Source organism: Lactuca saligna, chromosome 5 (genome assembly GCF_052625555.1).
Source record: "Lactuca saligna cultivar CGN05327 chromosome 5, ASM5262555v1, whole genome shotgun sequence".
In the NCBI taxonomy this organism is placed as follows: domain Eukaryota; kingdom Viridiplantae; phylum Streptophyta; class Magnoliopsida; order Asterales; family Asteraceae; genus Lactuca; species Lactuca saligna.
In genome coordinates, this window is record NC_136421.1 from 306,371,647 (window position 1) to 306,389,002 (window position 17,356).

Below are 17,356 nucleotides of genomic sequence, written 5' to 3' on the forward strand. Positions count from 1 at the left end.
TCCGTTTTCGACGTTCTTTATATCGAAGCGTAGGTGAGATTATGCTCTACAACTCTCATTTAGACTCCATTGGCTATTTTTGACTTTATTTTTAATTTATTATAAATATATTACTTATATATTATCTTTAGTAGGTCGGGACTGGAAAACTCCGTTCGAAATTCATAACTCCTTCATCTGTACTCCGTTTTTGTCTGTCTTTTTATCGTTGGACTACTATCGAAGACATCTTCGAATCTTGTTTAGATCACTAAGGATAGATATCTATCTACCTTAAATTCACTATTTACGTCGCGTTGGGTCGCGCTCCGTTCGAAATTCATAACTTCTTCATCTGAACTCCGTTTTTGTCTGTCTTTTTATCGTTAGAATACCATCGAAGACATCTTCAAATCTTGTTTAGATCACTAAGGATAGATATCTATCTACCTTAAGTTCACTATTTACGTCGCGTTGGGTCGCGCTGGGTCGTGCCGGTTCTGTCGCGAAACTACGACAGGTTATAACTTCTTCGTTATAACTCAGATTTTCGCATTCTATATATGAAAGGAAACCTTGTGAAATATAGTACATATTGGTTAAGAATAATTCTTCTAAATAATCTTCCATCAAAAATTCATTTTTTGATGCTTATCGTCTCTAAATTGACTAGCTCGGATCTACGGGCGTTACAATTATCTCCCCCTTAGGATGATTACGTCCCGGAATCATCAACGAAATAGGGCTTGCATAATGACTCCACACGTTATCTCTTCATCCTAGGTAATAACCGTAACTTCTCTATTTCCTCAAAAGAGTATTTAACTCTATGGCTTTCTTCACCGCAGACGATGCCCAATCTTGCATCTGCTTATCGTACTATGTTGTACTTTCAATCATAACTCCCGAGTTACAAAATTAATTCTTATTGAGGACTCCTTATTCTTCTTAGGATAATTAATTTCATTCATCTATTGCAATAGATCGATGGGTCATGTTCTAATGACCTCTCATCGTATGATGCAACATTTAGACTCAAGTCTCTTAGAGTCAAATTCCAGAATGGAATATAACTTCCTTCATATTCTAATGTGATATAATCACATTTTTAACATGTAGCATGCCTAGTTACAAACTCCTTTTTTTAACGAGCACGATACTATCAATCGCATTGATTTCAATCTTCTGACTTGAGTCAGATACTACCTCGAACTTGGTTCTTTGAACCACGTAACAACCATCTTCCTAGTCACTACCGAAACAAGGGTAATGACAGACTTGAACAAAACAGAATCAGTTACTAGCTTCTTGGTAACCTTGTGACTTTCCCTGATCCAAGTGCAAGTGCTATGCTTCCGGTAGTATATGCATCTACTACCTTTCACACCTACTCATACTCGTCCCAAGTATTGTCCCACAGTCGACCAAGTCACCATACAAGAAAATCACAAAACAATTTAACATATACAAATGTGTCCAAGTGTGACAACCCGAAGTTGTCCATCGCCAAAACCTATTTCGTCCGAAGAACCCGTCTATAGCGATTCGTTCCGATCTTGTTTTTTGGACTGAGTTATTTAAACTTATATGTTAATTATAATTTCATGAGTATTCAAATCCCTTAAAAACTCATGAACATGGCCCAAAATAATTAAATTGAAAAATTCTAAATTCTATCCCGCCGGATTACGATAGCTTAATCGAGTGCGACCAAAAGCCCCGTTTAACGTCGGTATCAGGTAGAATTCCACCGTGTCCTGAACTTAGGACCTATTTAAAGTTCAAAAGACTTCATTTGAAGCCTTTCCTCTCTCTCACTACTCTCTCTCTAACCTCTCTCCTCTAACTCAAGATTAAGGTCTAAAAACATCAAATTCAAGCCTCAAATCAATCAAGGTAACTTCCCTAACTCATAGTATAGCACCATTTGCCTTCAATTTCGTGCTTTATCTTTGGAAAAGGACCATTTTCATGTGTTTACGGACCTGGAACATGCTTAGGCCGTAAACACAAATATAAGGGGTTTTTGAGCCTTTAAACCCTTCCAAACCAACTTTGAGACTTAGATATGACTTAATGGCTTACCAATTCGGACTTAGAACACCTTAAACATGGTTTTTGAGGAGTAAACATGAGTTTACTGCCCAAGAGCAAGCTTAGGCCATAAACTCATCATTCATGGAGAGTAAACTCAAAACCAAGTGTTTAAAAGCCATTTAAACACACCATTAGCCTTGGAATAAATCCTAGAACCAACCAAAATTAATTTGGTGACCTTAAACATAATAAAAACTCTTCATTTGAGAGTTTACGACCATAACCCCCCCAAGGATTGGTTCCAGGGCCGTAAACTCGTAAACCTAAGTCAAATGATGCCCAAACTTCACCCCTGGACTTGTAAAATGACTTGGAATCACATGTGATTGAATTAGGACCACCAAAACACTTTGTGAATGGACACACAAGAGTTTACAGCCATAAACACAGTTTACTGCCGTAAACTCCTCTTAGGGCCCTTAAAATGTTTAAAATACTTTCCAATGCCTTAAAACCAAACCTAGATTTAACCCCCAAGTGTTTCAAGGCCATTTAGCATCCAAAAACACCACTTATGAGTTCACGGCCGTGAACTCATGTGGGTGTTGTGTTTAGGGCGGTAAACTCCCTAAGGAGTTTACTATTGAAGTCCAAACTCATTATCCAAGCCATATACATCCGTAGATGTCACCCGGGACACTCCAAACACTTAATTTGAAGTGTTTTCGCGTCTTGGAGTGTGTAATCATATCTAATTAGTGATTTAAAGTCTAATTATATACATTTGTATACTATTTCATATTACATAGGAACCTCGTGCATTATCAAGCCCCAAACCAACACATAGTAACTAAAACGTCACGTTTTCTCGCCTGGTGAGTTCATACCCCTACCCTTTTTCAATGTTTTTCACTGTTTTCAGGGGGGGGGGGGAATACAAGCAAAGTACAAGTAATAATTGTACTCAAAACTTATTTTATATGTGTTGTGTTTCATATTACATATGTTTTTAACACTGAAAAATCATAATAGATAACCGTTTGAACTTGCAGATCACATTATCATATAATTTGTGAAAAACGTTATAAATTGTCATATTTTTATATTTTCACAAATGGTTTTCCTCATAATAATAGTTAAAAACATAACCTTTAAACTTTGAACAGGAAACTTAATATATTGTTTTGTCCTCGGTAACACTCCACAGAGATACGTGAGTGGAGGATAGTAGATAGAACTTTTGTATTGTCCTTAATAAAACACCCTTAGACACGAGTGTGAAGGACAGGTATCATTGGAACTTAGTCAGGTCCTAGTTAGTACTCCCCCTAGACACGAGAGTAAAGCACCAATAGAACAGGATTTCCGTATTGATAATTTCAGTTTTAAATTCATGAATCTTAAGATTGGAGACACGTCCTTTGCAACACTTCCTAGGCACGAAAGTGGAGGACCACCCCCGTAACCAGAATCTCTGGAAAGGGGAGAGCGTGACTTGAGTGTATAGATCTATATGGGACTGACTATCCCGCACCTGGCTTCTAGCTACAGCCGAACCGAAAGGTTCAAGGGTGACAAAATTCATAGAAGATGTTGGCCCCGACTCGAGTCAAATCTAGTCTGTAGTATGGTTATGGAACTCGCAATCAAGATTATGAAAACTTTATACTTATTTATTAGTTTTATATACATCTTAAAACTAATGTATACTTAAAGGTAACCAAACTTTCAGGAAACTTCGAGCACACACACTTTAAGTATGGTAGATACTTGTACATTACTTTCAGTTTCGATAACACTTCACAAACACTTTAGGAAAATATAGGATTTTCCTGGGATAACAGTTGAACATAATCAGAACCGTACACTATAGCAGTTAACCAAACATTACTTTTAAGAAAATATGGGATTTTCTTGGGTCGTAACATTTTCAGAAACTAAAAGGAAACTCGTACATTTTCAGAAAACAAAATCGCTTATGAACTCACCAACTTTATGCTGATTTTCAAACTGCTTGTATTCTCAGGTCCGCATTAGACAGGTACCCGATTATCCTTTTGCCGAAGACGGAGTGCATCAAAGACACGTCTTGCTTTTGTTATATATATATATATATATATATATATATATATATATATATATATATATATATATATATATATATATATATACAAATGTATCATCACTTGTAAAACTTTACTTTTGACAAATGTAAATTTTAATATGTAATGTAATGGTTGTTTACTTTGCTTACTATGTACATTGGTTGCGATATTCATGACATCCTCCGCCCCGGAACGTTTCCACCTTTTGGATTCGGGGTGTGACAGATTGGTATCAGAGCCCTTGTTTATAGTGAACTAGTATACCAAACCTTACATGGTATAAGACTATAAACACTAAGGGGCCTAAGTGCTCTGAACTAAAAGTAAACCTCAAAATATAAGTATTTTCAAAAGTATACAAGTATACCTAACCGTCGAATACAAGTAGAATGAAACATAAGTAAATGGGTGTTGTACGCTGCGGTTAAACCTAGGCAGTTATGTAGTCGTGTCTAGGATCAATATAGTCTGGCCAACTATATTCATTCGAGACACGACCAACATGTGCTTGAGAGTGACTGTAGTGTGCGGCATGCCTAAAACTTACCCAATACCCAAACAATGAGTCGTCGTTGCAGCGAGACATGAAATACTATGGGAGTATTGCTCGAGCCAATCCTTTGTAGAAATTCTCATTCAAGCGTTGCTCCTCAATCATTCCTTTAGCGATAATTTATCTAACTTGATAACTCTTTCCTGCTTTATCGCTTATTCGGAATATATATCTGTCATATCTCTTGATTCAATTCGGAGGACTTATCATCCTCTCTTTCCTGATCTTGTTAGATCAAGATGCCTCCAAGAAAGAGACCCAGCTCAAAGACCAACAACCCTCCACCACCACCTTCTCCTCAAATCGATCTGGTAACACTTCAGACAATTTTAACTGCAACATTTACAACAGCCATGTTGCAAACGAACCCCGGTGGTTCAAGAGGTGGTCCCCAGCCTCAAAACCAGGATGGTAACCAGGGACACCGAAAGGAGTGTTCCTATAAGGACTTTATGAACGCAAAACCCACATTCTTCGATGGCATAGGAGGTGTCATTGCTCTAACTTGGTGGTTAGAGAAGATCAAATGTATCTTCAAGATCTGTGCTTGTTCAGAATCCAACAAGGTGAAGTTTGCCGCCTGCACTCTCACCAATAAAGCTCTGACTTGGTGGACAGGCCGAGTCAAATCCCTAACTCTACCTGTAGCCAATGCTATGGGTTGGGAAGTTATGAAGGAACTTCTGCACACAGTGTATTGCCCTCGGGGTGACATTCAGAAGCTGGAGCATGAACTTTGGAACCTGAAGATGAAAGGTTTCGATATCGCCGCCTACACATCCAGATTTGATGACTTAGCACTTCTCTGTCCGGGATTGGTTACCCCGGAGACACAAAGATTGAGAGGTTTATCTGGGGATTAACCCAGCCAACCAAAGGGAATGTTTTAGCTGTGAAGCCGGATACATATGACAGCGCCAAATGCCTAGCGCAAATCTTGATCGACCATAGTGAGGATGTAGAGGAAGCAGCCACCACTCTTGAGCTGACAGAAAGAAGTGGTGAGAAAAAGAAAGTTTTGGGAGGTGGGGGAGAAATTTCAGCCTTCACAGGAGTTCTCGAAGAAACAACAGATGGTGGCAGTCGACGCTGCCACTACCCCTGCTACTGTTTCTGTCGTAGGTTTCCCAGCCCAAGCACCTATCACCGGATATGTTGGTATTCTCCCTTGGTGTAACTAGTGTAGTTACCACCACTACATCCCCGGTCCCTGCCGTGTGAAATTTTGCAAAAGTTGTGGCCAAGAGGGTCACCTTGCGCGGAACTATAGAATACCAACAAATCAAGCTTCCAGAGCGGACATTAGTCAGACCTGTTATAGTTGCGGTAAAGTCGGGCATTATAAGAGAAACTGCCCTAATGCAGCAACAACTGGCAACACTGGAAGAGTCCTAGCTTTAGGACAAGGTGAGACAACCGCCGATCCCACAGTTGCCTCAAGTACATTCCTTTTCGACAACCCTTTTGCTTTCAATCCTTTTTCAATTCTAGTCCTGAAAGATAAATTGTTACCTATTCATTCGAACCTCTTCATAATCATAGTCCTCAATTAGTAACCGAAACGTCCACCATCAAGGTAGCCAACGATGAGAAAGAAGGCATGTTACATTCTGAAATGCGTATCCCAAGGAACATAGAACTTTTCGAAATCCTCATTAGGATTGATTCCGTATCCTACAAACTCCGACTACCCTCAGGACTTAACAGCATCCATTCGGTGTCCCACGTCTCTATTCTTAAGGAGTATCTACCCGATAAAACCCTAGTAATTCCTTTGATAAGACCGAAATCAACAAAAGTCTGAACCCCATGGTAGAACCAATCGAAATCCTAAATCGAGAGACTAACGTATGAAACAAAGTCATATCCCAACAGTGAAAATTCGTTGGAAAGCCACACTAGAACTCGAATTCACTTGAGAGCGCAAAAATCCAACAAAGTAGAAGTATCCGTATTTCTTTCTGAATCCTTACATCGTATCTAAAGTTTGAATTTTGGGACGAAATTCCCTCTAACGGGGGGATAATGTGACAACCCGAAGTTGTCCATCGCCAAAACCCATTTCGTCCGAAGAACCCGTCTATAGCGATTCGTTCCGATCTCGTTTTTTGGACTGAGTTATTTAAACTTATATGTTTATTATAATCTCATGAGTATTCAAATCCCTTAAAAAATCATGAACATGGCCCAAAATAATTAAATTGAAAAATTCTAAATTCTATCCCGCCGGATTACGATAGCTTAATCGGGTGCGACCAAAAGCCCCGTTTAACGTCGGTATCGGGTAGAATTCCACCGTGTCCCAAACTTAGGACCTATTTAAAGTTCAAAAGACTTCATTTGAAGACTTTCCTCTCTCTCACTACTCTCTCTCTAACCTCTCACCTCTAACTCAAGATTAAGGTCTAAAAACATCAAATTCAAGCCCCAAATCTTCAAGGTAACCACCCTAACTCCTAGTATAGCATCTTAGACCTTCAAATTCGAGTTCAAATCATGGAATAGGACCAAAATAATGTGTTTATGGCCCTGGAACACCCTTGGGCTGTGATCACATGTAAAAGGGGTTTTTATGCCTTAAAACCCTTCCAAAACACCATTGAGGCTTAGATATGACTTATAGAATTATGGAATTGGACTTGGAACACCTTGAACATCAATTAGAGGAGTAAGCATGAGTTTACTACCCAAGAACATGCTTGGGTCGTAAACTCATTATCATGGAGAGTAAACTCCTTCTAAGCTGTTAAATTGCCATTTAAACACACCAATAGCCTTGGAATAAATTCTAGAATCAACCACAAATGTATTGGAAGCCTTAAACTCAATGAAAACACCTCCTGTAGGAGTTCACGGCCGTAAACCCTCCTTAAAGGGGTTCCTGGTCCGTAAACTCCCAAATCATGGCCAAATGACACCTTCAATTCCATCCAAGGCTTGTGTAATAGCTTAAAATCACATGCGATTAAGGGAGGACCACCAAGAAACATTTTGGGCATGTATACAAGAGTTTACGGCCATAAACATATAGTTTACTGCCATAAACTCCTCAAAGGGTCCCTAAATTGTTTAAATCACTTTTCCATGCCTTGAAACTAACCCTAGAATTTTCCTCAATTGATTCAACGCCATTTTGCACCATAGAACACCCCACCATGAGTTTACGGTCGTAAACTCATGGGGAATGGGACATTAGGGCCGAAAACTCTAGTATGAGTTTACTCTTGAAGAGTAAACTCGATATCCAAGCCTTATGTGTCCTCAAATGCCACCCGGGTCCCTCCAAACGCTTGTAATGAAGTGTTTTCGCATCTAGAAGTGTTTGTCCCTAAAAAATAAATAATTCAAGTCCTATTTAGATACAAATGTGTATCTTTTCACAATACATAGGAATCTTGTGCGTTTTCAAACCCAGAACTGACGTTTAGAATCCAAACCGACACATTCCTCAACCGGTGAGTTCATACCCCTACCCTTTTTCAAATGTTTTCAGTGGGGAATACAAGAAAAATTACAAGGAAATCTTGTACTCAAACTTATTATTTTCAGTTCAAATGTTTTTATTCTGTATGTTTTTAATATCAAAAACTGTGTTAATCAAATAGTTCAAATTACGAAGTTAGCTTTCAGACTAATCATAGATTTCTTAATAAAGTGTTACAATCTAAATTATATTTCATAATCTACGAATAATTCATACTAATCATCAATTAGAACTAATATGAATACGAATATGAAAGTACAACTAGGAACAAAACGAATACGAAACTACAACTAGGAACAGAACGAATACGAAAGTACAACTAGGAACAGAACGAATACAAAAGTATAACTAGGAATAGAACGAATAGGAATACTAAAGTAATAATGCGAATACGAATGCGAATACGAATACGAATACGAATAGGATTAGGGTTAGGAGTAGGAATACGAATACGAATACGAATACGAATAGTATTAGGAGCAGGAATAGGGATACGAATACGACTGCGAATGCGAATGCGAATACGAATACGAATACAAATAGTATTAGGAGTAGGAATAAGGATACGAATACGACTGCAAATACGAATGTGAATACGAATACGAATACGAATAGGATTAGGATTAGGAGTAGGAATACGAATGCGAATTCGAATACGAATAGGACTACAAATATAAATATGAATACAAATATAAAATACGAATATGAATATGATCAAGAATAAGAATACGAATATGAAGGCACACATCTAGGTACATTCAAGTGTAACACAATTAGGATATCAGAATACCTAGCTAATATAACATGTATGAAAGGTAATCAAACATTACATTGGGATTCAATAACTAAACTTACGTTTAGGAAAATATAGGATTTTCCTGGAATAACAATTGTACATAACCAGAATTGTGAAATAAATCAGTTAATCAAACTTTACATATAAGAAAATATAGGATTTTCTTGGATATCAATCTTTTCGGAAAACCAAAGGAAACCCGTACATTTTCAGAAAACAAACATCTTATGAACTCACCAGCTTTATGCTGATTTTCAAACTGCTTGTATTCTCAGGTCAGCATTAGACAGGTACATCGCCACCTTTTGGAGAAGACGGAGCGTTAGAAGACTCGTCTTTGTTTTTGTTCATATGATATATGTATATGACACTTGTATAACTTTTCTTTCAAATAGATGTAAACAATTATATGTAATGTAATGTTTTGTGTTTATTGTGTTACTATGTACATCGGATTTGATACTCAACGTGGAGTCCGCCCCGGAAATGTTTCCGCCTTCGGTTTTCGGGGTGTGACACCAAGTAATCATAAACAATTCCCTAGACTCTACTAGTACTTCTTCATTGCTCAATCTTCAATCATCAACTCTACTTCAACTCGATTAGTGATGGAAATACCAGACGATGAGACAACTTCAAGAATTTCACCAATCGTTCCATCATCCTGCCAATCGAAGGTGTACTTCAGACGTACCGTACTCCTCTTAACGTACTTTTATTTCATAAGACATACTCTAAAGGCAAGATACCACTCTTACGACATCTTCTGATAGATGTCATCCAGTATCATAAGCCTTCTTCATTTCCTCCATTTACTCAATTTCTCTACGAGTCTTCACCATGACCTCTTGCACATCCAATCAGACATTCGGTGTACCAAGCGAGAATTTTAAGATAAGAAAGATTTAATTATGATAAATGTATAAATCTCCTTGACACCCCGAAACGTTTACATGTTAGTTCTAATATAGTAGTCATATGCATAGAATCCTACACACATAAGGTTTCCAGATCCGGTCGGCAACAGACCATAGACCCGAACAAATAATAGCATGAAAATATCTATCACACAAAACATTTAGCACATAAAAGCATTTTAGGCATCATTCCTAAAATAAACTAGTGCTTGTGTCAATTTAGGTGTACTACCTAACATATTTTAGACACACTCCTCACAATCATTACTTAGCATTCTAAGTTTAAGTCTAGAAATCCTACAAATTCCTAGTTCGCTTAAACTAATGCTATGATACCAACTGTGACATCCCCAATTTCTCGGCCAAAAAAGACCGATTTTTTTATGCTTTGTTTTATAAATTAGAGTAATCGTTTAAAGAAAACGGTTGAGAAATTTGTTCCCAAAACAAGATATGATAAAAACTTATCAAAACATTTCTCAAAGAGAATGTATTTTCATTAACTAATAAAACTTTGGGATGTCATGTTCCGATACAGACACATAAGCATAAATAGAACATACATTCATTTACTCTAGTGATTTACATCTCTTTTAATCTCTCAGTGCAAAGTACCTTCGTATCGATACCTGTGATACAATTAAACTAGCTGGGTCAGGCTTGGGAGCCTAGTGAGCATGTAGGGATTTCAACCCACAATAATATAATTATTATATTTAATTATCAAACAATCAACCCAATTACCCATCCCCATTATCTTCCTTACTCTTAAGGGTCTACCATAAGAATCATCTATTTGTTCACTCCGTATTAGGCACTAAGACAATAGCTGCCAGGATTCTTTATTAGGAACTAAGATAATAGCTGCCAAGGCTCCCTCATAGAGCACTAATTCCATAGTTGCTATGGTTCATTCTAATGGGTTTTGGCCTTAGAAACATTCCTATGTGCACATACAAACCCTAATGCTTGGATCTGGGTTTATCTAATTGAACATGCATGAATCCAAGACTTATAATGGTTATTCTAGCATAATAACATTGAGAAATCAGAGTTATAAGTTTACCTTGAATCACTTGTTTGATCTTCTTGTTCTTGGAGCTTTAGAGTCACAATTGTCACTCATCCAATGGCTTACAAACACCAACTAGCAAGAGGATGATTTGAGAGAGGGGGATGGACTTAGAAATCGGCCAGGGTTTCTCTAGCAACAAGAGTGTCGATTTCCATGACCCTAAGGGTCTATTTATACTTGTAAGGCTCCTAGGGTTTCACCTTTAAACCCTAATTGGATAACTTAAGCCCAAAGCAATCCTAATCCATTTTCATGATAACCTTGGACGGATTTTAGGTCTATCCTAAGCCCTAAAATCGTCCACCACATTATCCATAAGGGATTATGGCCTAAAGTATAACTATCACACATTTGAAAGTTTAAGGCCTTCCATTTAATTAATCTCTTTAAGTCACCAAATTAAATCCTAATTAATTTATGACTTATATTAATCAAATAATATTATTATTCCTTTTAATATTTCAACTCTCATTGTAAATCATCCTATCAAGTTGCTATGGTGAAGGCAACCCAAAAGGACCATGCTCAATTGGGTCAAATACTTGCTTAATATAGTTGCAGCCTTAGTCACTATTCCAACAGTCTCCCACTTGGATAATTCTAGTAACTATATATACCGATTAGCAATCGTAGCTCTCAAAGACGCTGTCAAACTCTGATCTAATCAATTTTTTCCTTTAGATAAGGGATCGTACAGTCCTCTGTTTAGATATCATGCAGACATCCATATGGAACCAATTGTCTAGCATTTGGTTTCTCGATCTCGGATTCATTTGACATAGAACTTAATCGAACACATCAATTCAGTTCTGATCGGGCCCGACACATAAGTCAAATCAAATCATCAAGCGGCCGAGATATCACTTTTACCTTCTTAGGATAAAAGTGATAGATAAACTTCGACTTATATGCATTTACTTATTCATTAATCAACTATACACAACAATGCGTTTTATAACATCAAGTTACTGATGCGGTTTCGCACCATCAATGTACAACCAGTTAACAAATAACAAACCATATATCTAGGTTTTAAGACCATATGATATTATCGTCTTGCGATCACTCATTTTGTCATATTCCATAGGGTGATTCCAACAAGCGCGGGTTTGTTCCAATGCTCAAAACTTGTTCATAAGCACTCATGAACGTTGTAGTAACCTTTTGCTATGTCTAATACCATTTAGACAATCTACACACCAATTCATGACAATATTCAATCATACCTACTTCCAACATATGAACGATTGTGGACAATTTGAATAATTCGATTATTCTTAATAAACTCAATTATTCTGGAAGTCAAAACATACAAAATGAAACAATAGTTAAATAATTAACATAAGACAGTAACATTACTCATAAATAATACTCTTTTATTTAATCATCAAATGTCAATTACATTTACCTATTACGCGTTTCTAACACTATCTAATCTATACTAATATCATCCTTCAGCCCAATGCTCCTAGCATGCTGCAAGTGCTTAACCCTGCTCAGTCCCTTCGTAAGCGGATCTGTTGGGTTATCTTCTGATGATATCCTCTTCACCACGAGTTTTCCTTCTTCTACACGATGTCTTATAAAATGATATTTTATGTCGATATTTCGAGATCTACCATGATCCCTTGGTTCCTTGGTCAAGGAAACCGCTCCTTCATTATCAAAGAAAATCTCCATGGGCTCCTTTATGGTAGGTACAACTCCAAGATCACCAATGAAGTTCTTTAACCATATTGCATCTTTCGACGCTTTTCTCGCTGCGATGTACTCTGATTCGCACGTTGAATTAGCTACAATTTATTGTTTGGAACTTTTCCAAGTTACTGCTCCTCCATTCAGGGTAAAGACCCAGCCCGACTGCGAACGGTAGTTGTCTCTGTCGGTTTGAAAGCTGGCGTCACTATACCCTCGCACCTTCAAGTCATCACTCCCTCCGAGGACTAAAAACCATTCTTTGGTCCTCCGAAGGTACTTAAGGATATTCTTCACCGCAATCCAATGGGATCTGCCAGGGTTCCCTTGATATCTACTGACCATGCTCAAAGCAAAGGCTACATCAGGGCGAGTACAAGTCATAGCATACATGATTGAGCCAACGGCTGAAGCGTATGGTACTCAGCTCATTTCTGCTATTTCGGCTTCGATACTCGGACTTTGAGTCTTACTAAACTTGGCATTATATTGTATCGGTAATTCTCCATTCATCGAGTTTTCCATACTAAAACATTTTAGTACTTCGTTCTCTCACTATCCTTATTCCCAGAATATAGGAAGCCTCTCCGAGGTCCTTCATAGCGAAGCACTTCCCGAGCCTGGACTTAATCTCCTACAGTGTCGGGATGTTGTTTCCTATGAGCCGTATATCATCGACATACAAAACGAGAAAGCTAACTATACTCCCACTGGCTTTGACATATACACATGATTCATCTTCACTTCGTACAAATCCAAACTCTTTGACTTTCTCATCGAAGCAAAGATTCCATCTGCGAGACGCTTGCTTAAGTCCATAAATGGACTTCTCAAGCTTACACACTCTATTTGGATGCTTCAGATCAACAAAACCCTCTGGCTGAGCCATGTAAACATCCTCAGCCAACTTCCCATTAAGGAAAGCAGTTTTAACATCCATTTGCCAAATCTCATAATCATGAAATGCGGCAATTGCTAGCATCACTCTAATAAATTTTATCTTCGCAACTGGTGAGAAGGTTTCATCATAGTCAACTCCGGGAGTTTGAGTAAAAGCCTTCGCAACCAATCACGCCTTATATGTGTGTACGTTTCCATCCACGTCAGTCTTCTTCTTGAAGATCCATTTACACCCAACGGTCTTACATCCGGGCACATTATCAACCAAATTCCAAACTTGGTTGTCATACATGGACTGGATCTCGCTGTCCATTTCCTCTTTCTACTTTGCAGACTTCGGGCCTGCCATGGCTTCCTTATAGCTATTAGGTTCATCTACATTTATTAGTGTACTATCACTAATATATGTGTCCCCTTTGGTAGTAATATGAAAACCATATAACTGGGGTTGAACTCTAACTCTTTCGGAACGTCTAAGAGGTAAGGACTCGTCAATCGGTTCAACCAGAGTTTCCTCCTCGGGTTGAGGGCCAACGGTAGAGGTTCCTTCATCTATCGACTCTTGAATCTCTTCAAGCTCGATTTGCCTCCCATTGTCTCCTTGGCTTATGAGTTCTCGCTCTCGGAAAAGTCCTCTCCTCGCAACAAAGACAACATTGTCCTTCGGTCTATAAAAGTGATATCCAAAGGATTTCTGCGGGTAGCCGATGAAAATACATCGCTCACTACGAGGTTCGAGTTTGTCGTGAGTGTCTCGTCTTACGAAATCCTCGCAACCCCAAACCTTGATATGTGCTAACGAGGGAGCTTTCCCGGTCCGCATCTCGTGAGGTGTTTTGGTAACCTTCTTAATAGGGACTCGGTTAAGGATATGGGCGGAAGTCTCTAAGGCATACCCCCAGAATGAGATAGATAGTGAAGCACGACTCCTCATAGAGCGAACCATGTCCAAAAAGGTTCGATTATGCATTTCTGCCACACCATTCAATTGTGGTGTTCTAGGTGGCGTCAGTTGTGAAACTATTCCACACTCTTTTAGATAGTCGTGGAATTCAAGACTTAAGTACTCTCCTCCTCGATCGTATCGAAGCATCTTGATTTTCCTGACCAATTGATTCTCCACTTCATTCTTGAACTCTTTGAGCTTTTCAAATGTTTCTGATTTTTTCTTGATTAAGTAGATATACCCATATCTACTATAGTCATCGGTAAAAGTCACATAGAAGCAGTTTCCATCCTTTGTGGTTGATCTAAACAGTCCACATACATCGGTATGTATTAGGTCCAATAGACCATCACCCCTTTCACATGTGCTAGTGAAGGGTGACTTAGTCATCTTTCCAAGTAAACAAGATTCGCACGTGTCATCTTCCCTAAGTTCGAATGACTCCAACACTCCATCCTTTCGGAGTTGGGCTATGCGCTTCTTGTTGACATGTCCAAAACGATAATGCCACAAGGATGCTCTATCCATACTATTGGAAGAATCCATGCATAAAACATCATTTCCTAGGTTATCTACAATCATAACAGTTTCATAAATTCCATTACATGGTATTGCTTCAAAATATAAGACACCATTTAGATAAGCACAAATAGAACCATTCTCATTATTAAAAGAAAATCCAAATCCTTGTCTAAACAAACCATGAAATGAAATGATGTTTCTTGCCATTTCTGGCGAATAGAAACAATTGTTCAAATCTAAAGATAAACCATTCCTAAGAACTAGAGAATACACTCCAATCTTGGTCACAAGCGACGATCTTCTGTTCCCCATGATTAGATTTATTGTTCCATGCTCCACATCCCTATTTCTTCTTAGTCCCTGCAATTCAGAACAATTGTGGTAACCACATCCGGTATCGAGGACCCAAGAAATAGCATGAGATGAATCATTAGATTTAATTGTATATATACCTGCGAAAGACGGCTTGATCTTTCCTTCCTTGATAGCTTGTAGGTACTCTGGACAACTTCTCTTACAATGCCCTATTTTGTGGCAATGGTGGCACTCTGCCTCCTTTGGGTTAGAAGTAGGCTTAGCGGGATCAACTTTTGTCCCAATAGAGGAGGAAACATCTCGGGACTTTCCCTTGCGGTGGCTCTTAGACGGAGCCTTCCTCTTCTTTCCTCTTCCATGCCCAATAACCAAAACAGGAGCAGCGGGTGGATTGGGAGTGGGTGCAACGGACTTGTCCTTGAGATTGCTCTCAGCAACCCTAAGGAGACCTTGGAGCTTACTTAGGGTGACCTCTTCTCTGTTCATGTGGTAGGTCATCCTAAATTGGTTGTAACACAGAGGCAATGAGTGAAGCACCATGTCGATTTCTAAGTCTTCCCCAAAGTCAACATTTAACTTGCAAAGACGATCGACATACCTTTGCATCTTTTGCAGGTGCACGGTTAGAGATTCACCATGACCCATCTTAGCGGAGATCATGTTAGTGAAGATCTCGTAACATTCTTGCCTCACATTTTCGTGGTATCTCTCCAACAAGTCTTGGTGCATTTTGTACGGATACATGTCCTCGTAGGACTTTTGGAATTCGGAGTTCATAGTGGATATCATGATGCAATGAACCTTCGTTGCATCACGCTCATGAGTTTCAAAAGCGGTGATTTCAGCCGGAGTAGCGATTTCAGGATTGATCTTCTCGAGCTTTTCATCGAGGACACACTCCTTGTCCTCGTAGCGAGCAATCGTGCGAATGTATCTTATCCATTTGCTATAGTTCGTTCCATCGAAGGTCACCTTTTGGCAAAGACTCATCAATGTGAACGAGCTATCAGCATCGTTGTTCGCGTTTGACATCTACAAATAGAAAGGACAAAGATAGATTAGAATTTGGATCCCTAATTATCACCCAATAAGAAAATTTGGGCTAGGATCCAACAACAATATTTACATATTAGAAAAGGGATGCCGTAATCTAACATGCAAACAATTTGAAGTTAAGTGAATGACGATTCACTAATTCTCCACCATGAAAACATAACTTTAAGTTCTAGATGTATTGAGAATTCCTAGGTTTGGATGAGATTCATTGAAACTTTTCAATGGCATGTTTAAATCTCGATATGCCCCTCTCGTTTGTGACTGGGATACCGAGGATCACAAAGTGGGTGTGAATTACCATGCAAATTCACATGGTGCCTTCATTATAACGATCACCTATTCGATGTGCCGGTAAACCACACATGCTCCATCGAACTATGATAAACAATGAATCACCCTTTGCCATCCTTCGCTTATAACCAATTGGTGTGCCGGTAAACCACACACGCTCCACTAACTTCTTAGCAAGGGTGCAAAGTGTAATTTCATGGGATTGCATCAATTCACTTTTCCTAAAGTAACTAGGATTGGGAATTTTGAGAAACAATTGTAGTTACTTTGTATTTTATAATATACTTTTAATGAGGCGATAAGGTTGCCCTATCCTACCCGTTCGGCTAACGACCCTCCACCGATCAAGCAAGTGGTAGGTGTGAGTGTACACCCATTAAGCGCCATTTTATAGGCAACAACCTTATACCCACCTTATAGATCGACTTCGTGAATGAGGCCTACTAATGGTAAGACTAGCATTTTAATTATATATATATATATATATATATATATATATATATATATATATATATATATATATATATATATATATATATTAATCTTGTAATATTATATTAGTATAGGGTTGAATTTTAAACTTGTAAAATTCTAGGGTTTGAAACTTAAATTGTCCAAATTAAACTTTTAATCACAAACCATAAATTTCAAAACTTGAGGGTAGGTTTTAAACTTTTCAAAACAT